The sequence below is a fragment of the Mauremys reevesii genome, unplaced genomic scaffold (assembly GCF_016161935.1).
Source record: "Mauremys reevesii isolate NIE-2019 unplaced genomic scaffold, ASM1616193v1 Contig75, whole genome shotgun sequence".
Classification (NCBI taxonomy): Eukaryota; Metazoa; Chordata; order Testudines; family Geoemydidae; genus Mauremys; species Mauremys reevesii.
Window position 1 is genome coordinate 201,678 of NW_024100890.1, and position 15,967 is coordinate 217,644.

At 51.7% G+C, this 15,967-nt stretch overlaps 1 long non-coding RNA gene across 1 annotated transcript; it reads left to right on the forward strand.

Moving 5' to 3' along the window:
• Window positions 1–9,737: 9,737 nt before the first annotated feature.
• On the forward strand, window positions 9,738–13,639 carry LOC120394716. The gene is made up of 3 exons (XR_005592381.1): window positions 9,738–9,884; window positions 11,943–11,975; window positions 13,528–13,639. It is a non-coding gene; the product is annotated as an uncharacterized LOC120394716 (long non-coding RNA).
• Window positions 13,640–15,967: the final 2,328 nt, after the last annotated feature.

Consider the following 15,967-nt stretch of genomic DNA (forward strand, 5'->3'; position numbering starts at 1 on the left):
TCCCAAGGGCGAATCCATGGATGGTGGCTCTGAGTGTGATTCTCCCAGTTTTCTTTGTTTGTTTCATTGGCCTCACTCTTTATCTATTTAAAATGAAAGGTAAGCATCATTGCAAATATTAGTGAAATTAACAAGAAATTTTCTTCTAATGAATGAAAAAAGGGAAGAATTAAATTTTATACTAGGCCAAGCAGGGGAAGCACCGACCTGCACTGCGCTCCCCCCAGCAGCACAGGGAAGGAAACATTACTAAGGTTCCCATTTGCTCCAGGAGGCAGTGATCTGCACCAGCCCTTTACAGGCACAGAATATTTCTCCCCCCAGAACTGCCTCATTTAAGCTAAATGGAGCATTTGGGGAAGGGGTGGAGGGAAGATTGATCCAAAACCTTCTCCACTCCTCACTCTTTTCTGACCATTTCCCACCCAGCTGTGCAGTTATTCCGTCCTCAGTCCCCATGGACTGTGGGAATTAGTTAATGTCTTTTTCCCTCCTCTGAGAAGTAAATATTTTGTACAGAGTTGAGTCCCCATAACGATTGTTGTGATTTTATTTTGGGAGCAGTTATCTGTGATTTCATTTAATGTTGAAAAGAAATTGGAATGAGACAAAGCCTGGCAAATTTCATCGCAATAGGTAATATTAAAAAAATATACACAGTAGAAAAGAGGGGTCTGAATAGACATGAGCTCTGAGCCTGAACCTGTGTTCTGACAATGATGAGAAACAATAAGTCAGAGATTAAGGGTATGTCTACACTACAGGATTATTCCGATTTTACAGAAACTGGTATTTGGATACAGATTGTATAAAGTCAAGTGCACGCAGCCACACTAAGCACATTAATTCAGGTGTGCATCCATGTACCGAGCCTAGTGTCGATTTCCAGAGCATTGCACTGTGGGTAGCTATCCTGTAGCTATCCCATAGTTCCCACAGTCTCCCCCACCCATTGGAATTCTGGGTTGAGATCCCAATGCATGATGAGGCAAAAACAGTGTCGTGGGTGATTCAGGGTAAATGTCGTCACTCGATCTTTCCTCTGTGAAAGCAATGGCAGACAATCATTTCGCACCCTTTTCCCTGGATTGCCCTTGCAGACGCCATAGCACAGCAACCATGGAGCCTGTTTAGCCTTTTTTTCACTCTTACCGTATGTGTACTGGATGCTGCTGACAAACGCGGTACTGCAGTGCTACACAGCAGCATTCACTTGCCTTTACAAGTTAGCAGAGACGGGTACCAGTCCTATTGTACCGTCTGCTGCTGTCATGGGTGCTCCTGGCTGGCCTCGGTGAGGTCTGCCAGGGGCACATGGACAAAAATGGGAATGACTCCTGAGGTCATTCCCTTCTTTACATTTTGTCTAAAGGTAGAGACAGTCCTGCCTAGAATATCAGGCAAGCCTACTAAAGAACCAGAGAGGCAAACAGCCATTCCGGGTCAGAGCCCCAGACATCCCCCAGAAATGATGAGCTGTGTGCAATTCTAGGGGGTGCCCCTGCAACAACCCCATCTGTTGCTTCCCTCCTCCCCCACCCCTCCTGGGCTACCATGGCAGTTATCCCCCCATTTGTGTGATGAAGTAATAAAGAATGCATGAATAAGAAACACTGACTTTATTGAAATAAAATGCGGGGAAGGCAGCCTCCAGCTGCTATGATATTCCAGGCATGACTGAATCTCCAGGAGACAAAGCTTAAAGAAGGGAATGACCGGGAGTCATTTCCATTTTTCCCAAGCCCCTGGCTCACCTCACGGAGGCCAGCCAGGAGCACTCACGGGACAACGATGACAGATACCAGTCCTATTGTACCATCTGCCATCAGGAAGGGAAGGCAATGGGATGCTGCTGTGTAACGCTGCAGCACCACGTCTGCCAGCAGCATCCAGTAGACATACAGTGACATTGAAAAAGGCGAGAAACGATTTTTTTTCCCCTTTTCTTTCACGGGAGGGATGACGACATATACCCTGAACCACCGGCGACAATGTTTTTGACCCTTCAGGCATTGGGAGCTCAGCCAAGAATGCAAATGGTTTTCGGAGACTGCGGGGACTGTGGGATAGCTTGAGTCCTCAGTCCCCCCTCCCTCCCTCCGTGTGCGTCCATTTGATTCTTAGGCTTTCCATTACACTTGTCACGCAGCACTGTGTTGAGTCCCTGCTGTGGCCTCTGTCTATCATAGCCTTGGAGATTTTTTCAAATGCTTTGGCATTTCGTCTTTTGGAACGGAGCTCTGATAGAACAGATTCATCTCTCCATACAGAGATCAACTTCAATATCTCCCGTACGCAGTGATGAGCTGCCAAAATATTAACAACAGGTTCCCTCCTCCTCACCTCACGAGGGGGGTCGTGCCCCCCAGGGGGTCGTGCCCCATCCAACCCCCCATGTTCTTTGATACACACCCCCGGGACCCATGACCCATCCCCCCCCTTCCCTGGCCCCTGACTGCCCCTTGCCGCCCCATCCAACCCCTCCTCTTATTTCTGATGGCCCCCCGGGACCCCTGCCCCATCCAACCACCCCTTCTCTGTCCCTGACTGCCCCCACCACCTCATCCAACCCCTGCTCCTTCCTGACTGCCCCCCGGGACCCTTGCCCCCATTCAATCCCCCTGTTCCCTGCCCTCTGACTGCCCCCTGACCCCTATCCACCCCCCCACACAACCCACCGAACACCTGCTCCTTACCCCCTTACCACACTGTTTGGGGCCAGGACCAGGTCTGCTCCACTGGGACCACGACCGGTGCCATGGGGCCCAACTCCCCGGGCTGGAGCCGCTCGGCCAGCACTGGGACTAGCGCCGCGGAGCCCAACTCTCCGGGCTGGGCCGGAGCCGCTTGGCCGGCACCGGGATCGGCACCGTGGGGCTCCGAGCTGGGCCGGGTCAGAGCCACTCGGCCGGGACCAGCCCAAGCCGGGGGTGCGTGGCCGGGACTGGGCTGGGGCGCTCGGCCGGGGCCAGGTGGAGCCGGACTGGGCCGCATGCGCCGTCCCCCCCGCCCGGCTTACCTGCCTGCTGCTTGTTTCAGGCATGGGAAGCAGGGGAGGGGGAGGAGAAGGAGGGCGGAGTGTTCAGGGGAGAGGGGGAGGTGAGCTGGGGCCGGGTGGACAGCTGCCCGAGCCTTTGTTAAATTTAAAAGCTTTTTAGAATCGGTTGTTCTGGAACAACCGGTTCTAAAAAGGCTTCTAAATTTAACAACCGGTTCCTGCGAACCGGCTGGAGCTCACCACTGCCCGTACGGTCCATGCTGGAACTCTTTTTTGATTCTGGGACTGCATGGTCACCCGTGCTGATCGGAGCTCCACACTGGGCAAACAGGAAATGAAATTCAAAAGTTCGCGGGGCTTTTCCTGTCTACCTGGCCAGTGTATCCGAGTTCAGATTTCTGTCCAGAGCAGTCACAATGGTGCACTGTGGGATAGCTCCCGGAGGCCAATACCGTCAAATTGCGGCCACACTAACCCTAATCTGAAATGGCAATACCAATTTCAGCGCTACTCCTTTCATCGAGGAGGATTATGGATATCGGTATTAAGAGCCCTTTATATCGATATAAAGGGCTGTGTTGTGTGGACGGGTGCAGGGTTCATTTGGTTTAACGCTGTTAAATTCGATATAAAGTCGTAGTGTAGACCAGGCCAGAGAAGGGAAAACTTTTTTCTCCTGGTGTTGAGAATATGAAACCCATCAAAGGCTCATGAATTGTATAATCACTGTGCAACTTTCGCGAAATGCAGACAACTGTATAACCGAAGGCAAAAATGCTCCTAATAAGAATTTATATTTATTTCTGTTTGTTTTTGATGGAACAGGATATAGAAATCTGTAAATATCATGCTCTCTCCTCCAACAAGTAAAACTTTTGTACAAATTTGTCTCCTCATAAGGGTATTTCTTTGTTTATTTATGAAATTTTTTGGGTGGAGTATTTTAACCAGAAAAAGATGAAAGCCCAGTTACTGCATCAGTTAGATCTTTGTCATTGACTTCAATGAGTGTAGGATCAAGCACTGAATGCACAAGTCCTATTGCTAAAACAATCATGCTGATAATTTGAGGGCCAGAAATTCCAGTCTGCACCCCCAGAGCTCCAAGCAAAGCCAATGGGAGTGTGAGAGATAATGCAAGGAATTGGGCTCTAATGGCTAGATTTTTAAAGGTATATGGTCAGCTAACTCTCACTGAAATCAGTGGGAGTTAGGGTCTGATCTTTCAAGACATTTAGGAGCCTAATTCTATAAGGAATTCAAAACTTCCAGAATTGTAAATAGTCAGTTACAGTTGGACACCTAACACTTGTGTCGCCACATGGTTAATAAAACATGAATGAAATGTTTGGTATTTAGGGGCCAGGCATTCATATCATGAAAACACTCCTTTAACTGAAAATATTCTTAAATAACTTGTATTTACATCTGTTTGCTTTATTTCGTTTCTATAGGGAAACATCTTGGAGAAATCAGTAAGTTCAATTTTTCTCCACATAGAACCTTTTCCATTAAGTTGTTTGCTGTTTTCTTATTTATGATGATCACGATTATTAAAGAGATCTCAATTTGAAAATCACATGAAATATCAGTGATAATGTATTGATAATGATTCAGTATGTGGGTTAGAAGAAAGCAGAAAGAAAATGTTCTTTGAAATGTATCTTCTCTGAGGGTGAAATCCACATGGTGCTGGAGGCACCATGACATGGGGGACCAGGAGGACTTTGTGCCCTCAAATGTCCTCTTGCCTCATCAGACAAGTAAATAATTTGGTCCAACGTGGATCTTGTGTGTAATTATATCTGAGGAGGAGTCGTTTATTTTTTCATTTAGTGTTAAAAGGAAATTGGGATGAGATTAAGTCTGATAAATTTCACTCCAAAAGGTAATATGAAAAGTTATACAGAGAAAAATGCTCCTAATAATAATTTATATTTATTTCTGCTTTTAGGGAAACGTGATACAGAAATCGGTAAGTGCCCTTTTCTCCAACAAGGAAAACTTTGTACAAATTTGTCTCCTCGTGTTTTATTTTTTAAATGAGAAAAACAGGAATGCCCTGATGCTGCACCACTACCATCAATTAGAGCTGTGCCTTTGATTTCAACGAGTGGAGGATCCAACACTAAATGCACAAGTCACATCACTAGCAGAATAATGTTGATAATTTTAGGGCCCAATATTACATTCCGTGCACACCTAACGCTCCCAGAAAAGTGAATGGGAACATGTAATCTGCAAGTAACCGGGAATGGGCTCTAAGGGCAGCTTTTTAAAGGTATTTGGACACTAATGCCAATTGAAATCAATGGGACTTAGAAACCTCAATACCTTTTAAAAATCTGGCCGTAATTCCCTAGGGAATTGAAAACTTTCAGAACTAAGTCCATGCAGATAATCAGTTATTTTTTGATGCTTTACTCTAGGGTAGACACAAAATGAGCCCAAACGTCTACACCCCAATTTTACAGGCCCCCACTCCATGTCTTGTGAGCCTAGTTAGCTGACATGGGTCAATTGGGGGTATTCAGTTACTGTGTAGCCACACCCTATAGGACATTGCAGGTGCTCCGCGCCCTGCTTATGGGTTGGAAAGAGACTCTTCTCCCCAGACCTCAGTTGTTTCCCTGCCAATAGCCTGGATCAATGGGTTTGTGAATGGGGGCTGTACAACTTCAATGGAATGAAGGGGAGAGTCTCATCTAGTTCTTCAAAATGTGTCCCTGCTTCTAAATCACTTTGCTCTTGCCTGGATTCATCTTAAACCAGCTGCTCTTCATCCCAGAGCCCTGGTGTTGCTGTATTTCTAAATCCTTGAAAATAGTCAGTTACTGTTGGACACTTAACTCTAGTGTGGACACATGGTTAGTAAAACATGAATGAAATGTTTGGTATTTAGGGGCCAGGTGTTCATATCATGAAAACACTCCTTTAAATCTCCATGAACTGAAAATATTCTTAAATAACTTGTATTTACATCTGTTTGCTTTATTTCCTTTCTTTAGGGAAACATCTTGGAGAAATCAGTAAGTTCAATTTTTCTCCACATAGAACCTTTTCCATTAAGTTGATTGCTGTTCTATTATTTATGATGATTATTATTAAAGAGAGATCAATTTGAAAATCACATGAAATATCAGTGATCATGTATTGATAAGTATTCAGTATGTGGGTAAGAGGAAATTAGAAAGAAAATGTTCTTTACAATGTATCTTCTCTGAGGGTGAAATCCACATGGTGCTGGAGGCACCATGACATGGGGGACGAGGAGGACTCTGTGCCCTCAAATGTCCTCTTGCCTCATCTGATGAGTAAATAATTTGGTCCAACATGGATCTTGTGTGTAATTATGTTTGAGGAGGAGGAGTTCATTTTTTCATTTAATTTTAAAAGGAAATTGGGATGAAATTAAGCCTGATAAATTCCCCACTGCCCACCCCCCTCCAGGTAATATGAAAAGTTATACACAATGTCCAACTTTCACAAAACTCAGACAACCGTATATCCAAGAGAAAAATGTTCCTAATCATAATTTATATTATTTCTGCTGGTTTTTTTAGGGAAACGTGATACAGAAATCGGTAAGTGTTGTGCTCTTTTCTCCAACAAGGAAAACTTCATACAAATTTGTCTCCTCATGTTTTATTTTTTTAAATGAGAAAAACATGAAAGCCCTGATGCTGCACCACTACCATCAATTAGAGCTGTGCCTTGGATTTCAATGCGTGTAGGATCCAACACTAACAGAATAATGTTGATAATTTTAGGGCCCAATATTACATTCCGTGCACACCGAACGCTCCCAGCAAAGTGAATGGGAACATGTAATCTGCAAGAAAGTGGGATGGGGCTCTAAGGGCAGCTTTTTAAAGGTATTTGGACACTGAATGCCCATTGAAATCAATGGGAGTTAGGAACCTAAATACCTTTAAAAAACTGGCCCTAATTCCCTAAGGAATTCAAAACTTTCAGAACTAAGTCCATGCAGATAATCAATTATTTTTTGATACTTTACTCTAGTGTAGGCACAAAATGAGCCCAAACGTCTACACCCCAATTTTACAGGCCCCCAGCCCATTTCTTGTGAGCCTAGTTAGCTGACATGGGTCAATTGGGGGAATTCAGTTGCTGTGTAGTCACATCCTATGGGACTTTGTAGGTGCTCCGTGCCCTGCCCATGTTTGTCAGAGGGTGGAGATGGATGGCAGGAGAGAGATCACTTGATCGTTACCTGTTAGGTTCACTCCCTCTGGGGCACCTGGCATTGGCCACTGTTGGTAGACAGGATACTGAGCTAGATGGACCTTTGGTCTGACCCAGTACGGCCGTTTTTATGTGCTTATGTTGGAAAGAGACTCTTCTCCCCAGATCTCAGATGTTTCCCTGCCCATATCCTGAATCAATGGGTTTGTGAGGGATAGGCAAGGCTGCATGATGCGGGGCTGGGGTTGATTCCATCCTTGAAGAGATGCACTTAATTAGCATTTGTTTCTGATTCTATGTTACCTAGATAATCTTCAAAGAGAACTTAGTAAGTGTTTCTATTTCTCGAATGCAGCCTTTTCCGTGGTGTTGAAACTATCTCTGAATCTATCGATCTCTCACCCTTCTGCCAGGTGGAGTCGGCAGCACATGGGCTGGGTTCAATGTCAAGAGTTCCTCTTAGCAATACAAACCAGAAAAAACTTGAGACCCCGCTCAATAATCTGGGAAAATGTAATTCCTGGATCTCTTTAAGGCTTATAGTGGCACAGCTGTACCACTGCAGCTGCCCTGCAATCGGGTCTCCCATGTGGCCACTCTGTGCCGACCTCCCACCAGCGTAATTAAACCGTCCCCAATGAGCGGCAATAGCTACGTCACTGTCCACACTGGTGCTTTTGTCAGTGAAACTAATGTTGGTCAGGGACGTACTTTTTTCACACCCTGACTGACAAAAGTTTTACTTACAAAAGTGCTGATGTAGACACAGGACAAGAGACAAAATGTCCCACTCACCTGCCCTGAGTCTGGGTGTAACAAAAGGAAAATTGTATTACAAGGCAAAAGGACCCAGCATTGTTCTGGGAAAACACCACGGCCATGATTCGAAAGCCTGTAACCCTGAGCGAACACCCACCCCACAGGACATTGGGCAATGTCCTTTGTCTCAGTTTCCCACCTTGCTGTGTGAAAATCCGATGAGTGAACAACCTGTAACACACCACTGCCCTCTCCCGCCACTGCAGCCCACTCACAGTTGGTTGCTCTTAATCAGGCAAGTTCAGAGGTGCCCTCACATGGCTTCACCTCCCACCCCTGAAAAGCACGTGTGTGGGGGGGAGGGGGGCATTGAGCAAGGCTCCACGTCTACAACTGGCCTGCTGCTGGTGCTGCTATCACTGTCACCACTGCCATAGATGCAGATAGCCCCGGAGCACCCACAGAGAAAATTAGCGGGTGCTCTGCACCCAGGGCCGGCTCCAGAGCCCAGCGCGCCAAGCGTGCGCGTGGGTCGGCATTTTACCGGGAGGGCGGCAGGCGGCTCCGGTGGACCTTCCGCAGTCATGCCTGCAAGAGGTCCCCCGCAGCCGCGGGACCGGGGACCGGCAGCGCGACCCGCGTGGCGTGCCGCCTTGCTTGGGGCGGCGGAATTCGTAGAGCCGCCCCTGTCTGCACCTAAAGCCAAGCTCCCCCCTCCCCCCAGCGCATTTCACCTACTGGCAGCCTCGCTGGCCAACTCTTCCCCCTCCCTCCCAATGCCTCCTGCCTGCTGCAAAACAGCTGTTTCAAGGCACTCAGGATGCTCTGGGAAGGAGGGGGAGAAGCAGAGATGTGGCACACCTCGGGGAGCAGGTGAGGAAGAGGCAAGGTGGGGCCTGGGACTTGGGGTAGGGGGTGGAATGAGGTGGGTCGGGGCAGAACAGTGGTGGGGATTTGGGGAAGGGGGTGGAATTGGAGGGCGGAGCAGGGATGGGAAGAGGTGGGGTAGGGGTGGAGACTCTCCATGGGGTCCAATCAGCTCGGGCTTTAAACACGGGGGAGGGAGGAGGGTCAAATGGTCCCTAGGGCTCTCACAGGGGAATTCATAGCGTCAGGCAGGAACACCTGTCCCCACCCCCTCTGATTTTCACTGGGTTTTGGCATCTCTATCCCCTGCTTAGCCAGGGAGCTTTAATTTAGGGTGTCACTGTGACATACCCAGGGTACAATCCAGACTAAGGGGTGGCTGTCTCACCCCCGCCCTGCAACCTGGGTGCCCCATACAATGCTCTGCCTCTGTAGCCTCCTACCTGGACATCTCACAAACAGCCTCCCCTGGGGCTGGATTCTTTAATTGATTTGCAGATTAAAACCAAGGCCTTAAACTGGCCTCAGAAGGGGACTGAGAGCCAGTGAAGGGACTGGAACATGGGCCTGATGTGTCACTGTGGCCTAAGCCCTGGAGAAGGCCGGCAGCTGCATTAGGTACCAGCTGGAGCCTTCACACTCAGCTGTGGATTCAGTGATCTGCAGTAACCCAGCCTGGCAGCGGCAGAGGCAGGGATCACTGTGGCCAGACCCTTGCCCACAGGAAGATGCAGAGTTTCCTAGTGAGCTGAGCTGTTTAGACACTGATGCTACCTGGTCACCTAGGCCTAGTGAAAGGTCACATAGGACCCGAGTCTTTGCACCTTGACTTTGGTGAATGGGGCTGTAGAAATTCAATGGAATGAAGGGAGGAGTCTCATCTAGTTCTTCAAAATGTGTCCCTGCTTCTGAATCACTTTGCTCTTGCCTGGGTTCAGCTTAAACAAGCTGCTCTTCATCCCAGAGCCCTGGTGTTGCTGCATTTGCTCAGCTGAGTTCTCATCCCTCTCTCTGTGTTTGGTTTCAGACTGGAGAAGAAACATCGTCTGCCCAGGTAACTACTGCTCCTATTGCATCGATATCCAAAGCTCCCCTGCCCTGAGATTTCCCATCTCTTTTTCTCATGCAGTTAACATTTTTCACTAGCTCTTTGGGGCAGGGACGGCTCTGGACTAAGGTGAAAAGACACAAAGGTTTGTGTGGCCAACAGTGTGATTTTGGGTGTCTGAGTTCGTTTGTGCACACTAGCAGCTCAGGGGATTCTCAGCGAGATGCTGTTAGAGGCCCTGATGGGGCTGGAGGCTCAGGGAGCAGGGCCGGCTCTAGGTTTTTTGCCACCCCAAGCAAAAAAAATTTTGGCTGCCCCCCACCCCAGCTCTGGGCTCTCCCCCGCCTAACCAGTGCCCCCCCCCTGCCGCCCCAGCCCTGGGCTGCCCCCCCAAACGTGACCACCTCGTTCACCACAGCAATCCCTGTTTACACTTGCAGTGGGGATCAAACCCTTTCTCCTATTTTTATTTCACTTCAGTATAAATCTCGCCCCCGCAAAACCCCATCTTTAGTGCTCCAAATGCACATGGAAGGCATAGGCACTAACCCTCAAACCTTGTACCTGGAAAGGGATGGGGATCTAGTAAAGAGGGTTCAGGCAGAGGATCGGCTGTGGGGGCACTTGGGAGCTCTACACTGGCAGAGAAGTGGGGTGTGATGTATTCGTGGAGGAGGAAAGGGTGTATCAGGAGGGTTGCAGAAGAAGAGGGGAAGTGGGGAGGTGCGGGAGGAGAGGGTTGGGGGAGGGTACAAGCAGGGCCGGTGCAACCATTTAGGCGACCTAGGCAGTCGCCTAGGGTGCTAAGATTTGGGGGGGGGGGATTTTCTTTGGGAGTGACCGCTGGGGCCGGCTCGTCAGCCGCCCCAGTCGCGCCAGCATTTAGGTGGAGGAGCTGGGGCAGGGAGCGTGGGAAGGCCGCCTGCAGCAAGTGTGGGGTGCACGCAGAGGAACTCCTCACCTGAGCTCACCCCTGCCCTGCCTCCTCCTCAAGCACGCCGTGGCTGCCACTTCTCCGTCTCCCAGGCTTGCGGCGCCTAAGCTGATTGGCGCCGCAAGCCTGGGAGGCGGGAGAAGTGAAGCAGCGACGGCGTGCTTGGGGTGCTCGTGCATGGAGCAGGGGTGAGCTGGGGTGGGGTGCCTCAGGGCGGAGGGTGAGGGATGGGGAGCTGCCGCAGGGGGGGCGCTTCAGGGCGGAGGGGGGGAGCTGCCACGGAGAGGGGGCTCAGGGCAGGGGCTCAGGGATGGGGAAGGCCGCAAGGTGGAAGTTTCGCCTAGGGTGTGAAACATCCTTGCACTGGCCCTGCCGCCAGAGTCCTGGGTGGCGGGTCAGTCAGCACTGCTGGGTTGGGTGAGGGAAACTATCCCTCAATTCTGTTTTTCTGAATTATTCTCAATTCAGTCCTGCTCCCATCCCTTTCAAAATTCCCCTTCATGCCTCAGGCCTCCCATTGAATTCTGGGGGAGACTGGCCAGCGACATGAATGGCAGCCGGACCAGGTCTTTGGTAGCAGGCTGGCAATGTGACTTCAGAGTGTCAGAAGGGAAAGGCTTATTTATTATTAATAATTATAAAAGTGATAGAAATTCTGCTAAGGAAAAAAGAGTCTGTTAAAATTGTAGCCGCTGACAGAGAAATGCTCACACGTGTATTTGGGGATTGTTTACTTTATGCTGAAATCTAGAACATATCTTTTCCCCAGTGTAACATTTTATACACATAAGGAGTCACTCAGTCACTCCCAGAAGACTGGACATTTTCAGACTGTCGGGTTTGGTTTGGGCCCCCCCGTGCCACCCCATCCCCCTTGGCGTGATGGTGCGTGTGAGGTCATGCTGCCTGGGGGATGCCATTTTTCAGAGATGGAGGGGGTGGAGTGATGTCCCCCATCCAGCACTGGACAAAATCACATCCATTTTAGACCTGGTGCTGGACAGTGGACAAACCTCTCAAACAGAGGCCTCTCTATTTTAATCCCAGACGAGTGCCTCCCTCTCTACAACACTAATTTCTGTTAATGTGCTTGTTCAGATGAGCTCTCATCTCTGATTCTGTGTTTCCAGGGCTGGGAAGTTCTGCGCCACCTGTACAAGAAGGTAACTGAAGTTCAGATTCTATCAATGTGCCAGTCTCAGTGGCTGTTAGAACGTTTTGCTTCTTTCCCCTGACTGTGGCCGTGGGAGGGGAGTTGGTTGCTCAGGGCAGAGCTCACAAGCATCCTGCATTTCACAGCACGGAAGGGGAGGGAGTTTGTGTAGCCATGGCCTGATGTACAGCAGTAAATCCAGACACTATTGTGTCTACTCCTCCTGCCCCTCCTCTGCCTTCATGTGCAGCGTGACCTGAAGAGCTTTCTGGGCACATTGCCCAGCCTGGCTGCACAGCCACTAACGTGTGCCAGCCCCTAGCACAGGGCCAAAGACACAGCTCCTTCTCCCGCAGCTCCCCCGGGCTGTCCCTGCTCACAGCCCCCTCCCTGCCTGAGGCCATGGGGGCCAGAGCCACGGGCTGTGGAACAGGAGCAAACTGAATTCTGGGTCTGTTAAATGCCCAGTAACTGAGGATTAACAATTCAGAGGTTGGAAACCGAGGAAATGACGTGCAAATGCTAAAATTCAGAGACCAGAGAGAGAAACACAGAGATTTCAAATGACAAAACAGGGAGGTGAGGAAATAAAATATGCCCAGTGACAAGAACCCTGGTGCTAGAGCCCAGGGAGAGCCCAGGGGGAAAGTCATGAGAGTGCAAAGAGGGAGACACATTGGGATTCGGAAGGGCCCAGAGGACTGAGGGATGGGGCAGCGTTTGGAAGGGTCTGGAGGGCCGGCAGTGCCTGGCAGGAACAGGACAGTGGGGAGAGCAGCAGGCTGTCAGCTGAATGGGGCTGGTGCAGAGGCTGTAGAAGTGGGGGAAGGTGGAAGGGCCTGGAGGTTTGGTGATGGTGGCTGCTTGGAGGGAACAGGCAGGTGAGTTGCTGTTTTCACACTCATAGCAAATTCTCTGTAACCTTTCACATCCTTCTGCCCTGGGCCTCCCCTGCCCCATCTCCTCCTCATCCAATATGATTTTCTCTCCCCTCTGGGATCCCTTCCTATCATGTCTCCATTCACCTCTCTGCTTGCTCTCCCTCCTTCCCCTCCCGCTCCTTCTCCCCCAACACTCCCCTTGCTCTCACGTAGGCTGAGGGCGCAGGGATGGGCAGCATCTGTTCTCCTCTCCCAGCGATGCTCTTTCTCATCTGGGAATAGGGGGTTTAAGATGGGAAACGGCAGGGAGAGGTGAGGCGGGTCAGTGAGCACTGAGCAGAGGGAGCTCAGTTTTTCACCACTATGTTGCCCCCCATCCCCCTGACATGTGGGGCTCTAGTCCCCTCCCTGGAGAGATGTGCAGCAGGACAGGAAAGAGCCTGAGTCCCAGACCTGTCTCAAGTGACCCTTTTGCTGCAGGGCCCATCTCTGCCAGGGTCGGACTCTCCCCTGCACTGTGCTGACATCTCAGAGCTGCTCCCTATTCCGAGCTGACCAGTAAATCCTGCAGGAAGGAGATTCAGAGTCACTCCCCAGCTGGGGCAGATTCTGTCACTGACACCGTCAAAGCCTACCCCAGGGCTGAGCTCTGCCCCTAACGCTCTGATTCTCTCTCTCCAGCAAATGTGACTCTGGATCCAGACACGGCTCATCCCCATCTCATCCTGTCTGAGGATGGGAAAAGTGTGAGTTGTGGAGACACACGGCAGGATCTGCCCGAGAACCCTGAGAGATTTGACTGTTGGACCTGTGTGCTACGGGCGGGTATGGAGGACCGGTAAGAAAAGGTGCAGTAACTACCAGCAAGAAAATGGAGCATTCTCTCCCTCTCTGACTCCTCCTCCTGGCTCCAGCAATATTGAGGGTCTGAGCCTGGCTCCCAGGGCCGGCTCCAGGCCCCAGCGCACCAAGAATGTGCTTGGGGCGGCATGCCACGGGGGGCGCTCTGCCGGTTGCCGGGAGGGCGGCAGGCAGCTCCCGTGGACCTCCCGCAGGCGTGCCTGCTGATGCTCCACCGCAGCCATGGGACCAGCGGACCCTCCGCAGGGATGCCTGCGGGAGGTCCACCGAAGCCACGGACCGGTGAGAGGCAGAGCGCCCCACGTGCTGTGCCGCCGTGCTCTGGGCAGTGAAATGGCTAGAGCCAGCCCTGCTGGCTCCACAAATGTTTGGGGCCGGGTCTTCCCCTGGCCCCACCGGCTGCCCCCCCCCGCACCTCCCCTGAGTGTGCTCTGGCCCCCCCTTTGCTGCCCCCATGCACCTCCCTGGGTCCCGGAGCAGAGTGTTTGTCTCTCCTGTCCCCTGCAGCTCCATGCTGCCTGCCTGCATTAACTGCTGCCACAGGGTCCTAGTGCCTCCTTCCACTCCTGCCAGGGCAGGCTGCCCTTCCCCCCTCAGACCCTTTCATTTTCCAGTGGGACCCTTCACCGGTACAGCTGCCCCCCCCCCGCCCACAGTCACTGCTCTTGCCCCATGCTGGGCAAGGGGCAGCCCCAGTGAGACTACAGTGAGGGGCAGCAGCAGGGGAGGAGGCGCACATGTGATAGCAGCCCCTCCCCCCCCCCGGCATGGCACCCACCACAGGGGAGGCGAGGGGGATTCCTGGACCTGAGAGGGGCCCTAGGAGCACGTACAGTGATGGGGGGGGTGAGAAGGAGGTACCTACCCCAGAGCTCGCTGCTGCCAGCAGGGAGAGGGCTGGGGGGAGTCCTTCTTTCTGGCTCCAATCCCAGGGCAGTCTGCCTGCCCCTTAAACTTATCCTCAGCCCTGCCCCACCCCAGAGCCCACCCCCCAGCCAGAGCCCTCATCCCCCCGCAGCCCAACCCTCTGTCCTGGCCCTGAACCTCGCCAACACCCCAAACCCCTCATCTCCAGCCCCAGCCAGAGCCCTCATTCCCCTGCATCCTAACCCTCTGCCTCAGCCCTGAGTCTCCTCCCACACCCCAAACCCCTCATCCCCAGCCACATCCCAAATCCACCCCCAGCCTCACCCCACAGCCCTCACCCCTGCACTCCCTCCCTCCACACCCCCTCTTATCCCGAAATTCCCTCCCAGAACTTACACCCCCTCCCTCCACACTCCCTCCCATCCCCAAACTCCCTCCCAGAGCCTGCATACCTCCTTCACCCCAGTCCCCTGCCCCAGCGCAGGGCCTGCACCCCAAACCTCCTTCCTCACCCAAACTCTCTCCCAGAGTCTTGGGCAGGTGGGGGGTGGAGTTTGGGGGGGCAGAGTTTAGGCAGGGGCAGGTTCTGGCACCATCAAAATTTCTACAAACCTACCACCCCTGCCAGAAAGAGCTGGTGCACCATACCGGGGTGGACCGGCTTCCTGAGGCAGCAATTTAAAGGCCTGGAGCCCAGGGCCCTTTAAATTGATGCCAGAGCCCTGGGGTAGTGGCTGTGGGGCTCGGGTGGCGATTTAAAGGGCCCAGGGCTCCTGCCGCTGCTACCACTCCGGGCCCTTTAAATCACTGCTGGAGTCCCACTGCCACTACCCCAGGGCTCCAGGTACAATTTAAAGGGCCCCCGGAGCCTGCCGGAGCCCTGGGGTAGCAGCAGCAGGGCTCTGGTGGCTATTGAAAGGGTTCAGGGCTCCCACTGCCTCTACCATCGTGGGCCCTTTAAACTGCCACTGGAGCCCTGGGCCCTTTAAATTGCCCCATTTAAATTGCCCCTGAACCCCAGGGCTCCCAGCCACCTCTGCAGCTGGGAGCTCAGGGGGTGATTTAAAGGGCTTAGGGCTTCCAGCTGCTGCTACCATAGCCCTAGCCCCGGGCCCTTTAAATCCTGATTTAAAGGGCTTGGGGATTTAAAGGCTCCGCCTCTTCTGGTGGAGGCCACGCCCCTCCTCAGGATTCTGGAGTACCGGCAAGTCCTTTAAGTTACTTTCACCCCTGGCGTAGCCCCACTGTGGGGAGATTTGGTAACATCCAGACATTCCCAGGGGAATTGGTGTTTCTGTGTAACAGCCAATGGACCTGACCCAAAGCCCATTGTTGGCAAAGGAAAGACTCCCACACACAAGGGGGGCTAAATGGTAGAATAATGGCAGTGCCC